This window comes from Vanessa atalanta, chromosome W (genome assembly GCF_905147765.1).
Source record: "Vanessa atalanta chromosome W, ilVanAtal1.2, whole genome shotgun sequence".
NCBI lineage: Eukaryota > Metazoa > Arthropoda > Insecta > Lepidoptera > Nymphalidae > Vanessa > Vanessa atalanta.
In genome coordinates, this window is record NC_061901.1 from 8,814,026 (window position 1) to 8,833,215 (window position 19,190).

At 39.1% G+C, this 19,190-nt stretch overlaps 1 long non-coding RNA gene across 1 annotated transcript; it reads right to left on the reverse strand.

Moving 5' to 3' along the window:
* Positions 1-4,244: 4,244 nt before the first annotated feature.
* Positions 4,245-4,574, reverse strand: LOC125075725. The gene is made up of 3 exons (XR_007120238.1): positions 4,518-4,574; positions 4,342-4,429; positions 4,245-4,255 (listed from the first exon to the last, which is right to left on the reverse strand). It is a non-coding gene; the product is annotated as an uncharacterized LOC125075725 (long non-coding RNA).
* Between the last annotated feature and the right edge of the window lie 14,616 nt (positions 4,575-19,190).

Consider the following 19,190-nt stretch of genomic DNA (forward strand, 5'->3'; position numbering starts at 1 on the left):
AGATAGAATGCAAAACAAAGCTTTACGAATAATTGGTGGATACATTAGAAGTACACCTTCTTATGTAATGGAATCAGATTTGTGTATACAACCTCTTTGTTTTCGAATTTTTTGTTTTTTTAACAGGCAAATTCATATTAAAATCAACGTCGATGACCAGTAATTCTCTCATACCTGTATTAGACGAATTCTTGGCTTCAAATTTAATTATTTCATGGAAAAGGAAACGTAAGTCTTTGTTAATAGAGGTCTACGGTGCATAAAAGTTACTCTTTGGAATTATTTTCTCTTGATACTTAGCCGAGCAATATTCCTTTAAAAAATATAGTAAAATCAGATATAGTTAATATGAATAAACCTAAAAGAAATTATAATACAGCATTCTTAAAAAATCATTGTTTGAATTTTATTAACAATAATTACAATACCTTTTATAAAATCTATACTGACGGCTCCAAGGATGGTCAACACATAGGTGCTGCATTTTTTGATGCAGAATCGTTGGACTCAATTTATTTTAGGATTAGTAGTGAAATTTCTATCATGCACGCTGAGTTATTGGCAGTTTCTGAAGCCTTATCATACATATCATCCCTTGACTACGACAAATTTGTTATCTTTTCGGACTCCAAATATGCCCTTCAACATATTGCTCGATGTACATCTAACGCTAGAAGTACTCCCGTAGCATATACAATTTTAAAACTTTGTAGTCTGAGAGAACGATCTAAATGCGTTGTTTTGCAGTGGATTCCATCTCACATTAATCTAGTAGGCAATGAAATGGCAGATACTCTTGCTAGGACTGAAGCTTGTGATGGCGTAGAAATTAATGTTAAACCTAATTTTTCCGAATGTTTACATATAGTTAAGAATAAGTGTATGGGTCAGTGGAAAGAATATTTTGATAAAAGGTCGAAGGACAAGGGTATCTGGTATCGGGCCATACAACCTTTCCTACCTAATCAGCCTAGGATTGACACAGTCTTATTGAACAGGAAAGACGTAGTCAATGCTTTACGGCTGCGATCTGGACACATTCCATTTGGAAAATTTGCGCATCTGATGGGAGTGGTTCCGCATCCTTATTGTTCGGTTTGTGGAGTTGTGGAGGATGCCTATCATGTTTTGATGGAGTGTGTCAAGAACGAAACTATAAGACGCCAAATCTTTTGTGATATGCTTTTTTTTTTGTAACGTTGGAGAATGTAACAGTATTTTGTCCATACCTGATTCTGTCTCGGCAAAGAAATTGTACAAATTGATTGTAAGTGTAAAAAGAAGCTGAATTAATATAAATGTTTAATAACAGGGCGACATAGTCGCTTTAGCGACAAAGCTCTTAAATAAAGAAAAAAATATATATATTTTTAATTTACTTAAACGTAAACCCTTAATGTCTGTGTTTTTCTAGGTTAAGGATTAACAAGGAAATTGCTACTACTATCTAGTCTTCATAGTCAAGTCATCGATTGTCTACTTAAATAAATTTGTTTTCTTTTTTTTCGCTTGCGTTAACGTTGGTTAAGGTTTTAAGAGACACGTGTTAAGAGATTTTGAGTGTTTACGTATAGTTCTGTAGTATTTTTTATCGTTAATAAAATTTTATATTTAGTTGGTTAAGAGGTGTTACTAACATTTTTACATATTTTGAGTATTTACAGTATTTTAATAATCCGTAGTTTTGAAAATTTATAATGGAGGTTGACCCTCCTCCTGAACCGTACCGTAGGTGCGTAAGCTTGCACCACCTTGAGGCTGTACCTCTCGATAAGCTCTACATTGAGGTATGCTACCCTGTTCGACACACTGGAGATTTCCACAACGTTGTTCCACTAGGGACTTATTAACTAGAAACCCAACGCCACATTGGGATTGTTGATCTCCCTCTCGGAAGTACATTAGGTAGCACGATTCGAGGGTTACGGTGTCCTCTCCCTTTCTACGGACTTCATATAGCCCTAATATGTGCCACCTAATGTTCCCAAGTTCCACCTCGAGTTGCACTAGTTGGAGTCGAGCCGTAGCGTGCGTCCGTTGTACGTCGCCAGGGTCAGTCGGTTGTGGTGGCCTCCCGTAGCGCGGTTTTTCTTAGCACTCCTCGTCCCGCCGTTACTATCGTCGCCACCGTGACGAGGAATAGCGGGGCCGTCGGCTTGCGTGTGTTCTGCATATGGAGTAATTTGCCCGTAATTGCCACGCTGGGCAGGCGGGTTGGCGATCGCAGGACGCAGCTTCTCGGACCGGTGACGCTGCTGCCCGTCACCGGCCTGTGATATTTAGCTACACCTATTTCTTGATGGTTATACCGCCATCAGTCGGTCGCCAGAGCCTCGTTTGCTGATCGGTAGGATGCACCACGGGCAGGTGAGGTTGGCTTGGGGCGCTAAGATGTAGTGTGCACGCCCTTACACCCCTACAGTAGAATATCAAAAAACGCTTAAATACCTATTTACTCCTTTTTAATTATTATGCCTCAAAAATAAAGTTTCATGTTTTTAACTTTAAAAATGACTGGCTCCCATAAAAACTTTCAACCCTTATTGGTAGAGTTGTGTACCACCGCCTTAGTGGTAGATTATCTAGAAACGCTTAAATACGTATCTAGTAATTTTTAATCAGTATCCCAAAAATAGAGTTTCATGTTTCCATCTTAAAAAGTGACGGACTTCCATACAAACGTTCAAATTCTATTTCACCCATTGTCATTGGGACAAAAAAAAATTGTCAAGGGGACAAAAAAAAATTGTCACGGGGACAAAAAAAAATGTTGTTGGTTGAACAAGTATTTATTAAAAAAATATTTTTATGAAATAATTCATCCAGAAAGCGAACATAATGAAATGAAACTGTTATTCAACGACAGCGACAGCAGCAGCAGCAGCAGAAGCGGCGGCAGCAGCACTGGACAGGCAGGAATTCCTCCACAAAACAGCAGCTTCAACTCAGCAAAACTCCTCAGTTGAGTCCACCAAGCAATATTATTATACTTTGGAATATAATTTTCAAAGTTTATATCATATATATAAAAAAACACTCCCTGTGAACAAAACAACTTATTACCTATCTTGCTTAAGCACTAAGAATGTCCTAAGAATGCCCTAGTGGATATTTAAAGTGCCAAAATATAATAATAATAATAAGTAACTTATTCACCAAGAAGGAACAAAGACAAAATTAAGGTACAAAACCATAAAAAAAAAGTTAACAATATGATATTTGATGATTTGGTGAAAAGGTCGTAGTCTCAGCTAGGCTGCTTTTCAGTCTACGCCTTGTACATATGCTGCCAACACAAACGTTACAGTCATTGCAATAAAAGGTAAACGAAGATATAATTACCAAATAATAAAAGTGAATACAATTTACACGCCCAATAGGCTAAAATAAAAAACATGCAAGCATTATTAAAACAGAGAGGTTTGTTTTTTTTTTATATTTCTTTTTTTTTAAAAGGAAAATATTTCATATTGAATAAAAATAATAATATTTAAAATGTATAAGTAAATAGCGATATATATTTTAATAAATTACAATCAAAATAATAATTAAATATATTAAGTTTATTTACACACATTTGTCCAGACACATTGCGTCTTTTGCATTGATAGAAGCCATTGCTTGCATTGTGCCTTAAATTTATTTTGAGACGTACTGTTCTTAATCGGAGGTGGGATATCGTTCCAACACTTTGAAGCTGCAAAGTGAAAGCTACCTCTAAATGATTGCAAATGTGGTCTAGGCAGTATTAGTCGCGGAACTCGACTCAATCTACAATTGGATTCATTTGTTTCGGACCATTTAAGTTTATCCGCCAAATTGGGAATTTTACGATATTTTAAGTTGAAAGTGATATTATTTAATTTAAGTGTACGGCAATTTTTCATATTCAATATATTCTTGGAATTTAAATAAGGAATGTAATATGTGAATATCGAGGTATATTGTAATAAAATCTTAGACAAGAATTTTGTATCCTCTGTATTTTCCTTTCAGTCTTTTTATAAAGGCAGGGGCCATAAAGAATATCACAGTAATCCAACTGAGACAGAATCAGAAAAAATATGGGAAATTATTGCTTAATTGACAATAATACAATATAGAAAAGCAAGAACTATTTTTATATTAACGGAATCATGCCTTTAAACGATTTAAAATTACTATAGGAAAAGGTCTATGTTCAGTTTTTGAGTAAAATATGAGAAAATGAATAGAAATTATTACTGAGCCATGTAGGATATTGATTGTACAAAGACTGTAATTGAACGAAAAACTGATTAAATATCACTCTAAATACAATTAATCTGCCTCGATTAAACGAATATAAATTGTTTTACTTACGGCTTAGTAACCTGAACCTCTCAAAAATGGAAACATATTATGATGATAACGTAGGTTACCCTCCGTTTACATATAATTCGTGTATAATCTGAAATGAATGTAAAAACCAATATACGAAATGTAGAAACAATATATATTTATGCCAATATTCTGGAATATTCACTGAATATACTCACGAAGTATAAATGATTTTATCGTTTTAAACTGACAAGCGTCGGTAGGTGACCAGCGCCCGCACAACGATAAAATGAACGACGTAGACAACGCAGTGCTGCCATCTCACAAAACGAACAGATTATAAATATAAAGACGATTACGATTCAAAAATCGAAGTTTTGTTAAATAACCCATAAATGATCATAATAAATACAATATTTTAATAAAAATTAAAATATTGAAAAATTCCCTCGTTAGTGGGTGTCATGATATGTTAGTTTATAAGTGTGCAGCCTAAAATATACGTTTTATGTTTCTACTTCTAAAATGAAAATACTTTCAACATCTAACAACCTTTCATCCCCTTTTTTTTTTTTTTTGTTTTTTTTTTCACGTGATGGAAGGTAATTGTGTGGGTGTGTGGGACTCCCCGGAGCCCTGGACGCCGAGTGCGCCCAGGTACGCCGGGTTACCCACTAAAATACCAGCGGTACCCTCTCCGTCTTTCGGCGGGCGCCACGGGATCTCTTGCGCATGCTACCGTGACGCCCTGACGGTCGGCCCGCCTATGCGGGCCTCCAACACCTAGAGGGGGTGAGACGGGGGGAAAAGGTGCGCGTAGCGCTTCTTCCTCCTCCCCGGTCGTCTTCGGTGGAGCGGGTCTGCAGCGGTATCCTCTTCCCGCTCCCGCTCCGCGGCTTCCTTCTGCGACATCACGTTTTCGCAGAAGGAACCTTTCATCCCCTTTTTTTTTTTTTTTCGCTGGAAAAACGCATGACGCGTTTCCCCCACATGTTGTGGGGGGGTATGTGGGGCTCGCCGGCGCTGAAGGCGCCGGAATACCCGCTAAAAAACCAGTGGTACCCACTCCGTCTTTTGGGAGACGTCACGGGATCGCTTGCGCATACTACCGTGACGTCCTGACGGTAGGCCCAGCTCTGTGGGCCTCCAATTCCTAGGGGGTTCTCGGGGTACAGAGACCCCCTATCCCCGGTGAGCCTTATGGCGGGAGGAGAAGGTGTCCATAACGAAGACGCCTTCTTCCTGGTCCTCTTCGGCGAAGCGGGTCGGCCGTACTGTTCTCACGCTCCCGCTCCGCGGCCTCTTTCTGTGTCATCACGTTTTCACAGAACAAGACCATTTCCTTCCAGCATCTCTCGCTGTCGATCATGGCGCTTATCACGCTCGGCAGCGAGAGATCTCCGCCTACAATGGCCGTCAGGGAATGGCGCTGAGGCCCCCATGCGGAACACTCAATCAGAGTGTGGTGGGCCGTGTCCGAAGGCGCGCCGCACTTGTGGCAGGAGGGTGTCATCTCTCGCCTCGCTAGCCGGTGCTAGATACCTACCGAAGCAGCCGTGCCCAGTAAGCACCTGCATCAGCCTGAATGAGAGTGTGCCGTGTCTTCGTTCTACCCAGCGACTCAAGTGGGGACGGATAGCCTCCACTGTCGCCAGGCCTGCCGAGGGGGACCCCAGGTCCTCCTCCCACCTTCTAATCAAGGCTCGCTGGGCTAGAGCCCTGACTCACTTTACCTCCATCAGTCCTGGACGATCGCCGCTAGACCTTGCTTCCGCCCGGAACCGGTACACTTCCGCAAGCGCTTCCGCCTGTAGTTCCCAGGGCGGATCGCTCGCAAGAAGGGTCGCCGCCGTCCATGACACCGTACGGTAGCCGCGTATCGCTCTTACCGCTATGACCCTCTGCGATCTCCGCAGAAGAGTCTTGTTACGAGCGGTGAGCGAGTCCACCCAAATGGGTGCACCGTACAATGCCATAGAGCGCACCACGCCAGCGTATAAACACCGGCAAGGTGTTTCCGGCCCTCCTACGTTGGGTAGAAGGCGACCTAAGGCCGCAGCAGAGTTGATGAGCTTCGGACTGAGTTGGACAAAATGCTGCCCGAAGCTCCATCTTCCGTCCAGGATGAGGCCCAGATACCTCATCTGGGCCTGCACCTTAATCACCGTCCCGTGGACGGTGATAGACGCTCCTCGAGGGGGACCTCGGCGTGGACCGTGGAATAGGAGGGCCTCTGTTTTAGTTACAGAGACTCTCAAGCCCAGCATCCCGATTCGATCCACAGTGAGCGACACTCCGACCTCAGCTAGGCGAGCCGCCTCCTGAAAGGTCCGCCCCGTCGCCGTGATGAGGGTGTCGTCCGCGTAGCACAGCACCTCCATCCCGGGCAGGGTCGGTGCCCGCAGGAGCCAGTCAAAGCCAACGTTCCACAATATGGGACCGAGAACCGACCCCTGCGGAACGCCGCAGCCCACTCGATGCCGGTCAAGTCGCCCATCGCCCCCCTCCCAGAGAACAACCCGATCCTGGAGGTATTCTGCCAACAGCCTTCTGAGATAGGAAGGCACCTCGTGATATCGAAGTGCAGCCCCTATTGTCTCGAAAGGAAGACTGTTTAAGGCGTTCGCCACGTCCAGTGATACCGTCAGGACCACGTTCCCTCGAGCCACCGCCTCCATGGTTCGGGTCTTCAGGGTGTTCAGAGCGTCAATGGTTGAGCGACCCGCCCTGAACCCGTACTGGGCTTCTGAGAGACCCGGTCCCACCTCCTCGAGATGCTTAACAAGACGGGCAGCGAGAATCTTTTCGAAGAGTTTGCCCGTCTCATTCAGCAGCACAATCGGCCTGTATGCCGAAGAAGAGTCTTGTGGACGCCCCTCCTTCGGAAACAGGACCAACTTTCCCTCTTTCCACAGCTTCGGGAACTGTCCATTGGAAAGACACTCGTCAAAAAGTTCCCGAAGTCTCCCTCCTAGGTGTTTCAGGGCGTCACGCAGAACACGTCCTGGAACACCGTCTGGACCTCTGTCCCTCTAAGACTGAGTTGAGGCCGTTGCGCCTGCGACAGCGAACGTACGCCCTCCGCGCCCGGTTAGATGTCGCCCGTAGCTCTGCTATTTCGGGCGACCACCAGTAAATCTGACGGCGTGATACCCTCCGCCGGGTCCTCGGCATTGCCGCATCACACACCTCTTTTAGAGCGCTGCGCATGTGGCCCGCCATCTCGTCGACGCTGGCGCCCTCCCTCCTTCCAGCAGAACCCCACCGCTGCACTATGGCAGCTTCGTTGACCAGCTCCCGATTCAACTGGCCAAGGGACCACCATGGGAGTGTAGTTTGCACCCTCGGGGGATCCGCTGGCCTCCCGGAGTTGGAGATTTCAAATCGGATGTATCTATGATCCGATAGAGTCTCCACCTCCTCTTCTACCCTCCAGTTCCTTACTTTATGTGCTGCAACAGGGGAGGCGAAAGATAGGTCCACCACCGACCCACCCTGCTGCCGCACGCAGGTCTTCACCTGCCCTCTGTTAAGTAGGGACAGGTTGGAGAGTAGGGCCCACACCTGGACGGCCCTCCCTCGTGGATTCGTTTCCCCAGGCACGTGATTTTGCGTTGAAGTCACCGAGAACCACTGTCGGTTTCGACTACTGCCTGGACACCGCAGCTCTGACGGAGCCGAGGAAGATCTCGAAATCCGCCAGGCTGCGGTTGGGTGAGAAATACGTTCCTACAACTACGTACTCTCCCCACCCCGCCACTACGTAGCCCGACCCCCTTTCAATGAGTGAGAGGGGGGGACCCGCTCCGTTCCGAATCAGTATCGCCACGCCATCCAAATCCCCTACCCAGTGAGGTAGGGAAGGGATGAAGTAGGGCTCGCAGGCCACAGCCAGGTCGATTTGCCACTCCACCATGGACTGCAGTAGCAGGTCCTGAGCCCCGGCGCAGTGGTTGGCATTCGTCTGAAAGAAGCTTAGCTTGTCTTTCATGATGACATGGCAGTTTCCTCCTCAGCGTGGCGCCGTCCGCCGTTACTGGTGGTTTGGGTGCCGTCGACCACCTTTCCTTTGGTGATGGGTGGGTTACATTCCCTTGACCCCATCAAGTGCTCGAAGGGCCTGCCAGCGTCGGTGCACACTGCGCAGTGCAATTTTCCGGTGCAGGTAGCTGATTTGTGTCCTTCGAAACCACATCTGAAGCACAATCCTCCTCGTTCCACCTTAAATGGACAGAGCGCCTTAGTGTGACCAAGACCCATGTACTTGAAGCAGCGCAAAGGGCGTTCCTCCAACTTTTACTCCTGCAAATATTTGCAGGAGTAAAAGAAATACCTATCGAAGGTCGTACTTACTTGCTAAAAGCCAAAAATAATAAGCAATTTATACATAACCTAGCAATAATTAACAATTATTTTCCCAATATTCTGGCAAGTAATTGTACTCTCCGAGATACGAATGATTTAATTTATGCAGCAGCAAAAACACTCATAATTAATAACAAACAATCTCCTTACATACCTAGCGAAGTTTTAAAGCCTCAGACAGATCCCCTATGGAAGAAGAGAATAAAAATTAAAATTTAACGCTCGTTACCAGGACACCAGCAGGGTACGCAGGGTTTTCATTCTGTATAATTTTATTAACTAATAAATCACTTTTGTCTCAGATCTACATATTAACACACGATATTTTGTAAATGAAATAAGTAATAATTAAATAAATAATTTTTTTAAAATACTTTTTCTTATCGTCCAAACATAACTGGCGCAGTCGGTAGGATCGCGGCACTTTCAAAATCAAGTGTACGGTTTTAATCGTAATAATCGCGATCTGAAAAATAAGAACCAAAAAAAAGGACGATTTCACGGGAATTTCGGAAAATTGAAAATCCTGTCATGAGGCAAGGTCCGGCGGGAGATGCAGAGAAGTACTCTTACTCTTAAGTACTCTTTTTCTTCCAAGTTCCTTTGCTCTTTTTCCTGTCGTTATTATTAGTGTTATTTTAATATTATTTAAAATTGAGAAAATAATTTGAATATAATAATTATAATATAGTTCATAGTGTGCATTGTCGGTAGGCTAAAATTGCCGCGGATTCCACACAGTTATATGATACTCTATTCTTTTACGTATTATTAAATAAAGATTGCGACAGTGTTATTAAAACTCTAGGAGATTTAATTCCAAGATATAATGGAAATCCTAAAATATTAAATTATTACATACGAGAGGTAGAAAGCGTTATAAGTTTAATAGAGCCTCGTTGGCATACGCACCCCGTGTTAATAAGTTAAGATTAAGAGTAGACTTAGTGGTGCGGGTATCGATGCTATCGCGTACGAAAAATCGATAAATAGATACATGGCTCGAGGTTATGCATGCGTTGCTAAGACGTTTAGGAGAAACGCGATCCAAGTCATGCAGGAACTTATTCAAATGCGTCGCCTTAACTCGGAGGACGCTGAAACATATGGTAAACGACTTAGAGATATATTAGATACTTTATTTACAGTAGGAAAACATACTGATAAAAATTATTATGAAAATATGGTTATAGAGCATTATTTAAGTCAATTAGAATTTAACGTAGGAATTGGTGTTAGGATTATGAAACCCGCGACTTTAGAGCTTGCTATTGTAGCAGCTAGACAGGAAAAAGCCAAGCTACTTCACAAAATATGAGACCGAAAACCGATCCCCCTAGGTTTTTCCCACAAAATAATTATACGCGTTCTTTTAATAACAACCCTTTGAGGTTTATAAAGCGTAATTTTGTACCCCAACAAAATAATATGACTCCATAACAACGACAACAATGGATTCAGTCTATGTTACCGTGGAAAAACTCTCCCCAAGGTAACATAACAGACCTTCAGGTAATATTCAAAATAATTTTAGACATCAGCCTAACATACCTCAACAACACATAAACCCGACGCAGAAAGAGTCCGACGTAAGTATGAGATCCGTAGATAAACCAGAGAAGCCAGAGCTCATTTTTGAAGAGCTGTTTTACACTCCAGGTAGGTTATCCATCGCATGAGGATCAGTATCAATATTTTGAGAAACAGCAATCTGCTGACGAAATTGAAGGAGAAATTGCTTCTGAAAATCAGGCGAATAATGCATGTAATGTGCCGGATTTTCACGAGTACAACAACATAGACACCCAAATATAGTAAAACTTAATTACAATTATAAAGATCATTTGCCCTACATTGAAATACCCGAATATAAAGGTAAATTTTTAATAGATACAGGAGCATCGCGTTCAATGATAGCACCCGATGCTATAAGCGGTACAATTTTTGAACACTGTATAGACCACGAACCATTCGAAGTCAAAACTGCTCATGGTATTACAAGACACGATCTAGTAGCTTATCTTCCGTTAAAACCGATTTTTAATAACGAATTATTTCACAAATTCTTAATATTTGACTTTGATCCTAAATATAAAGGCCTAATAGGGTTAGATCTGTTAAAAGCCTTATCTAGTAATATAGATATTAAAAATAAAGTCCTCTGTACGGCAAGTGCAAATATACCTCTTTACTTTGATTATCCAAAAAAAAGGTTAGTGTTGAACCACGATGCGAAAAGTTAATTAAGGTTAAGACTAACTATCTAGATGGTCAATATATGTACGAGGATTATTTCTGGGATAAAGGTTTAATTTCACCCGCTGCAATTGTCGAAGTAAAGGATGGGTTTTTCTTAACGTCAGTATTAAATTTAAATACTGAAAAGAAAATTATAAAATCTTCAGCTCCTTTTATGTTAGAACCTTATTACAGTGATAACACTGAAACATCATGTGAGCTTAACTCAATTACTACTAAACCGGATATAAATAAAGAACTCTGTAATAACTTAGCAAAAATAAGAACAGATCACATGAACGAAGAGGAAAAGCGTGAAATATTACGGCTATACTATCAATACAGAGAACTGTTTCATTCTGAAAATATTTCATTAACTTTTAGTCATTTAGTAAAACACCAACTTAGGCCAACAGACGAAACTCCTGTATTCGTTAGAAGTTACAGGCAATCTCCTCATCAACGCCGAGAGATTCGTGCACAAGTAGATAATCTTCTTAAGCAAGGCATGATTCGAGCAAGCATTTCTCCATGGTTGTGGCCTGTGCACATTGTACCCAAAAAACCCGATGCATCTGGAAAAGTAAAATGGAGACTCGTAATAGACTATAGGAGGCTTAATGACCGTATAATAGAAGATAAATACCCTCTTCCTAATATTCATGATATTTTAGATAGGTTAGGTAGAGCCCAATATTTTACTACACTCGATTTGGCTAGTGGATATCATCAGGTAGAAATGCACCCGGATGACGTGGAAAAAACAGAGTTTTCAACAGAACGAGGTCATTATGAGTTTCTTAGAATGCCATTCGGACTTAAGAACGCACCTAGCACATCCAGCGTCTTATGGATCATATTTTACGAGGCGTAGAAAATGTATTTACTTATCTGGATGATGTCATTATAGTCTCTACATCGTTATAAGAACACATACATAAATTATCCCAGGTATTTGAACGTTTTAGATTGCATAATTTAAAAATACAATTAGATAAATCAGAGTTATTCCAAACACAAGTTACATTTTTAAACCATGAACTTACGGATCAGGGCCTAAAGCCAAATAAGGATAAAATTAAAGCTGTGCTAGATTTTCCACTTCCAAAAACGCAGAAGAAAATCAAATCCTTTTTAGGTTTGGTAGGATATTACCGAAAATTTATCAAAGATTTTGCAAAACTGACGAAAACTATGACTATATGTCTCAAGAAAAATCATATAGTTATTCATTCACCCGAATTCATTGATGCGTTTAATCGATGCAAGCAAATATTAACAAATGCACCCTTATTGCAATACCCAAATTTTGATGAACCATTTATACTAACGACAGATGCATCAGAAGTTGCGATTGTTGCAGTATTGTCACAAGGTCATGTGAAAAACCGCCGTCGAAAGCTGGTTCCACAGAGCGGCTGTGCGAGGCAGAAAATGCCTTAAAAATCGCGCTGTTGTGGATTTACGGACATCTAAGTGGTGCGGGTGAAATTTAGAATTTTGACGAGATGTCCGAAGGTGAAATTCAGCTGCCGGGATTAATCCAAACAATTCCTCGGAACACTCCCCGTGGAAAATTCGGTAGAAGATGCAGAGTGATCCAACATCTCTACGCAAAGCCAAAGGATCGAGCAGATCAGAAAGGGCTTGATCGTCGATAATTCGAGCTGCTCTACGTTGGATACGGTCAAATGGATGGAGCTGGTACTGGGGAGCACCCGCCCAGAGGTGAGAGCAGTACTCCATGTGCGGCCGAATTTGCGCCTTGTATAGTCTTAGGCGATGGGCCGACGTGAAATACTGTCTTGCTTTGCTGAGCACACCAAGCTTTTTTGATGCCAATTTGGCTTTGCCTTCCAGTTGACCGCGGAACTGAACGAGGCTCGAAACATCAATGCCACAGCAAGTATTCCGATACTAGATGTGGCGGCTAACGGAATGTTCTCGAATCGTGGAGATACGACGAATGGTGTTTTTTTAGCGGTTAACGCACAAACTTGCGTCTTTTTGGGGTTGAAATGGACTAGGTTTAGCCGGCCCCAGTTCGAGACTTCGTTTTTTTTTTTATGGCATAGGTGGCAAACGAGCAGGAGGCTCACCTGATGGAAAGTGACTACCACCGCCCATGGACATCTGCAACACCGGGGGGCTTGCAGGTGCGTTGCCGGCCTTTCAGGAATGAGTACGCTCTTTTCTTAAAGGTTCCCAAGTCGTATCGGTTCGGGTAAAAACCGCCGACGAAAGCTGGTTCCACAGATTGGTTGTGCGAGGCAGAAAATGTCTTAAAAATCGCGCTGTTGTGGATTTTCGGACATCTAGGTGATGCGGGTGATATTTGGAATTTTGACGAGATGTCCGAAGGTGAAATTCAGCAGCCGGGATTAATAATAATAATAATAGTTTATTTGCTCGAATATGGGTTAACAAAGGTATTTCATACATTTAGAGTGGTCCAACATATTCTGCCGATTTGGCGTGCAAATATTTTTGAAGAAAATAATAATACTATTAATGAATTTACTACAATTACAAATATAAAGTTTATAGTTTTACAATTTAAATAAATAATTTTCAATCACATCATTATAAATAAATAGTTATTTGTCAATTAATTCAAATAAAATTACAATATTATTTATAATTTAAAATTTGTCGTCAAAAAATTCATTTATACTATAATACAGTTTATCTATCAGTAATTTAAAACAAAAATTCTTAAATAAATTTAGAGATAATTCTTTACAATTTCTAGGTGGTTGTAAATGCGTATGGCCATGCAATATACATTGTTGTGATACAAAGCTAATCGTTGAGCTGGAACGTACAGTTTTTCCTTAAATCTGCTACGCGTATTTATTACATCACAATTTCGTTTAAACAAATAAATATTTTTATGAACAAATATACTAATTTCATATATGTATAGGCAAGGAACGGGTAATATATTTAGACTTTTAAATATGGGTTTACAGCTCTCGGTGAAATGAATATTATAAATAGTTCTTATACATTTTTTTTGTGTCTTAAATGCAACATGCAAGTCTACAGAATTACCCCATATTACAATACCATATCTTAGCAAAGATTCAACATATTCATGGTAAGCTGTAATTGCAGCTGTAACAGAAACTATTTGGCTTATACGCCTCAATGCATATATAAATTTATCAATCTTGGTACATAAATTTTCAAAATGATTCTTCCAGTTACAATATTTATCTATTATTATGCCCAAAAACTTTGTATTATTAGCTTCTGATATATCAGTTTTGTCAAAATTAATTTTAATGGCCTGTAATTTACTTCTATAAGTTTGAAATGTTATAAAATTTGTTTTGTTTAAATTGATTTTTAAATTATTTGCTTTAAGCCAATGAATTACTTTTACTAGAGCTGATTTTAGTTTTTCTTTTAAATTCGTATGATTTTGACATTTAATTAGAATAGCCGTGTCATCAGCAAAGAGAATACATTCATGCTTTATATGATCAGGAAGATCATTTATATACAAAATAAATAGTAAGGGTCCCAATATGCTACCTTGAGGCACTCCAATATTCTTATTAGTGTAATCAGATCTATGAGTTATTTTATATTTATTAACTATACTATCTAGTACAACACACTGTTTCCTATCTTTTAAATATGATTCCAACCATTTATTTGCATTTCCTCTAATGCCGTAAAAATATAGTTTATCTAGTAAAATTTTATGGTTTTCGTGATCGAAGGCTTTACTCATGTCAAGAAATAGGGCCACCGGGATGGTACCCGCATTTATGCATTCAGTAATACTAGAGAAAAGCACGCATTTGTTGTAGAATTATTTCTTCTAAAGCCATATTGTTCGGATTTTAATAATTTACTGGAAACAATAAAATTGTAAATTTTATCATACATGATTTTTTCGAATATTTTAGATATAATTGGAATCAATGTGATAGGTCTATAATTATTCATTTCTGTGGCATCTCCTTTTTTGAAAAGAGGCTTCACTAAAGAGTATTTGAGTTGATTTGGAAAGTGTCCTTGTTGCAACGATAAATTTATTATATGACAAATGGGAAAGGCGATAATACTAGCACTATATTTTAAAATTTTTGTATTTATTTCATCATATCCTGTAGCATTCGTATTTTTTAGAGATAAAATAATTTTATAAATATCTATATTATTTGGTGGGGTTAAAAACAAACTTTTAGGATTAGAGGGGATATTGTAACAGTATGCTCTTTCAGGTGCTAAGGAATTTTCGATGTTTAAGAAAAATCTATTGAAATGTTCGCAAATTTGTTTCGGATTTGTATATTCTTTATTATTATACTTTATTTTCTGTATTGTTTTACATTTATTATCGTGTTTGAAATTATTTTTGATGATTTGCCATGCTGATTTACACTTATTTTTAGCTTTACTTATATTTCGATTATTGTCTATACGTTGTGCATTTTGAATACATTTTTTTAAAATTGTTGAGTATTTCCGATAGTTTTTCTTATTATTTCTTTTATTGCTCTTACACGAAATATATTTAAGATACAAAAAACGCTTCTTAACGCAACAACGTCGAAGACTACTGGTAAGCCATTTATTATGATATTTTTTGTTTGAAATTTTTACGTATATTTTGGGGAAACATAAATTATAAAAAAGAATTATAGTGTCATAAAAAATATTAAATGCCCTTTCTGCATCATTTTCGTTATAAATTTTATTGAAAGATAAAGCTGACATTGCATCTAAAAATTTTTTTATATCTTCCTTTCCATAATCTCTTCTTTCTTCAAACCAAAATTTATAATCATGTTTTATTTCATTCTTTATTTTTACTTCAAACTTAATAACTTGAGCAGTTTCGTGGTCAGATAAAGCTAAATAGTGAAGATTTGAGTCAACATTGCTTTCTAAATTACTTATTATTAAATCAAGACATGCTTCTTTTCTTGTCGGTTTAGCTATATGGTTTTTAAAATTGTGATTGTTTAGTATTGATATTAATTGATTCGACAATTTTGTCTTTTTCATAATGTCAATATTCCAATCTCCACAAATAACTATCTGTTTTTTTAAATTCCTACTGTATTTGTTTATAATTAACTTCAATTCTCGAAAAAACATATTAACATTTGATCCTGGCGTTCTATATATACAAATTACTATAAGATTATATTATGATAATTCTATGGCACATGATTCAAATTCATATATAATATTAGGGACGTAAATTGGGAAGAATTCAAGATTATTTTTAATAATATACAAGAACCTCCTCTTTTTACATTAGGTCGCGAAAAATAATTTGCTAATTTATAGTTTTTAATTCTAAAATTTGACTCATGTCCTTTCTTTAAGAATGTTTCGGTCAAGCATATAATATCTATAGCACCTATTTTATTTTCAAGCTCACCTAATGCAATTTCAAGAAAATCTTGTTTGTGTAAGGCACCAGCTATATTTTGATGCAGAATAGTTAAGCTATTGTGTTTAGAAACGAAAAAATTCCTGTAATGAATGTAATCAATTTCCACACTTATTTTAAAACAGAGCCATGACATAAAATCTTCGAAATTATATAATTTTTGTTTATTGTAACTAGGAGATTCAATAAATTTACAATTCATAAAATTTTGCACAATTAACTTTATATTATTATTTAACAAATTTTCATTTAAGTGTGGATTGCGATTTACATTTAATACAAAAACGTGATATTTTTTTAATTTGTGTAATGCATGACATAACTCTGAAAAGACAATGTAAGAATTTTTGTCATTTGAACCAACTGCTAATACAATAATATCCTCATTACACAAATTTTGCAATATATTATCGCAACTACTGAGGACCTGTTCACAGGTCGCATATGGTTTTACCCAAGATGATATGGTATAGATATCGTTTTCTATTTGGCTTCGATAATTTCTCAATTTTGTTGAAAATCCTTGCACTTGTTCATCACCGAGAATTATAAGTTTAGCCTTATTCTTTTCTTTGTTATTGTTCTTGTTAGAAATGTTAGATTTTTTGCAAGTTGAGTGCGCCTCCAATATCTCGTTGGGAAAAGTACATACTTTATTTTCCACATTCATGTTTGACACAATCTTTGCTAGATCCAACTCTTTGTTATTATTTTCAGTAAGTCTTTGGTTGCATATTGATTCTGCTAATGGCGTTTGAAAAAGTCTTTTTGGCATGCTGACATAACTTTTATTATTTGTAATAGGATAATAGCAAGAAGATCTCGGTATTTGATTTATTACATATCTGTGCCGTGGTGTTGAAAAGAACCTATTTGCTTGATTACATTGTATCTTGGCTAATTGCAATGGAGATTTATACGATTGTGCGTTAGTTTCAGTTTGCTGTTTTCAGCCTTTATATTTTGAAGTTCCCCTTTTAAGTCTTCTACTTGTTGTTTAAGATCATCTAAGAGATACTCGTCCATCTCCGATTTTGCCAAATTTTTCGAAGTCTTAATCTAGATGAGTGGACAAAGGATTCTTGAGGAGAAGAAGACGTATATGATATATCAGAATCAGAATCATAATTGTTTCGAAGTTTTCTAATTGTTACGTTTTCCATTTATAATTAATATATATAAATTATTGTTTAAAGTTAAAAAAAAAAAAAAAACAGAACTTATTACGTTCACCGTGGATTAGAACTCTCAACACTCGACGCATTCATTAACTTAATTCTTATAGTGATTCCATTACACCAATTCTCATATGACTCGAATATTCTAATTATGTTAGTTATTGAAATTCTTATAATTCTTCGAAACAGAGTAATCAGGTAGCCATAAAAATCGTAATCATGATATACCGACGACTTATATACTTCTATTATAAACAAAGTAAATTTATTGTTTTTACTGCACAATTTCCTTCTTTCTTTTCACTTTTCTGTTTTAGTAAATAGGTAGTGACAATAACTTGAATTATGATAGAAAAAAAGAATAAGAAAGAACTGTTTCTGTTGTTTTTATCACTTCACTATTACACTTTTATTTGTTCCAGTTTTCCGTAGCCTTTGACCTTTACATTTATTTTATTATTTAATACATTTCATAAAAAACAACTAGACTAAGTCACGTATGAAATTTAAAATAAAAATTTATAAGTCACTTGCCAAGTAACGCAAATGTTTTATTAATCCAAACAATTCCTCGGAACATTCCCCGTGATAAATTCTGTAGAAGATGCAGAGCGATCCAACATCTCTACGCAAAGCCAAAGGATCAAGCAGATCGGAAAGGGCTTGATCATCGATAATTCGAGCCGCTCTACGTTGGATACGGTCAAATGGAAGGAGCTGGTACTGGGGAGCACCCGCCCAGAGGTGAGAGCAGTATTCCATGTGAGGCCGAATTTGCGCCTTGTATAGTCTTAGACGATGGGCCGACGTGAAATACTGTCTTGCCTTGCTGAGCACACCGAGCTTTTTTGATGCCAATTTGGCTTTGCCTTCCAATTGACCGCGGAACTGAACGAGGTTCGAAACATCAACGCCAAGTATTCCGATACTAGCTGTGGCGGCTAACGGAATGTTCTCGAATCGTGGAGATACGACGAATGGTATTTTTTTGGCGGTTAACGCGCAAACTTGCGTCTTTTTGGGGTTGAAGTGGACTAGGTTTAGCCGGCACCAGTTCGAGACTTCGTTTAACGAAGACTCGATTTCAGACACAAGTTTGTTCCGGTTTTCTTCGACGTTTTCCCGAGAAATATTAGCACGGCCGGTGTATGAGGTGTCAACGATACTGTCGTCTGCATAGCAGTGAATGTTCCTGATTTGCAACAAGTCATTGATATGCAGGCTTCGCCATCTCAAGGTGAAAGTGGACGGCGTTCAAGTTCGAGTCGAGTCCCCTTATGTTGCAGAAGTCCACAGTGAGGGTGGTAGAGGTTGCCTTATGATTCCTGCTCCGCTTGCAACGAACAGTAACGAGCGCAAAATTGCCCCCCCCAGAATTCGGAGGGCAGCCTGGGCTTCCCTGCTCAGGTGGTGTACGTCCTGAGCATGGATGCCCAGAGAGGGATTCTCCATCGCAGTCGCTGATGGTACCCTCCTGGGGTAATGTAACCAGATTCTGCACAACCATCATGATTGGGGGATGGGTGATTGGGCCTCCGGTTCTCTCACATACCAGACGAAACGCGGTAGCATAGCTACCACTTTACGCCGGTTTTAAGTGAGAGAGTGGTACTTCCCCGGGCGTGCCGGCCCATTCGGCTGCAACCCGAAGGTATGCAGTGTGGGACTACCACTTGTAAAACATATACAGA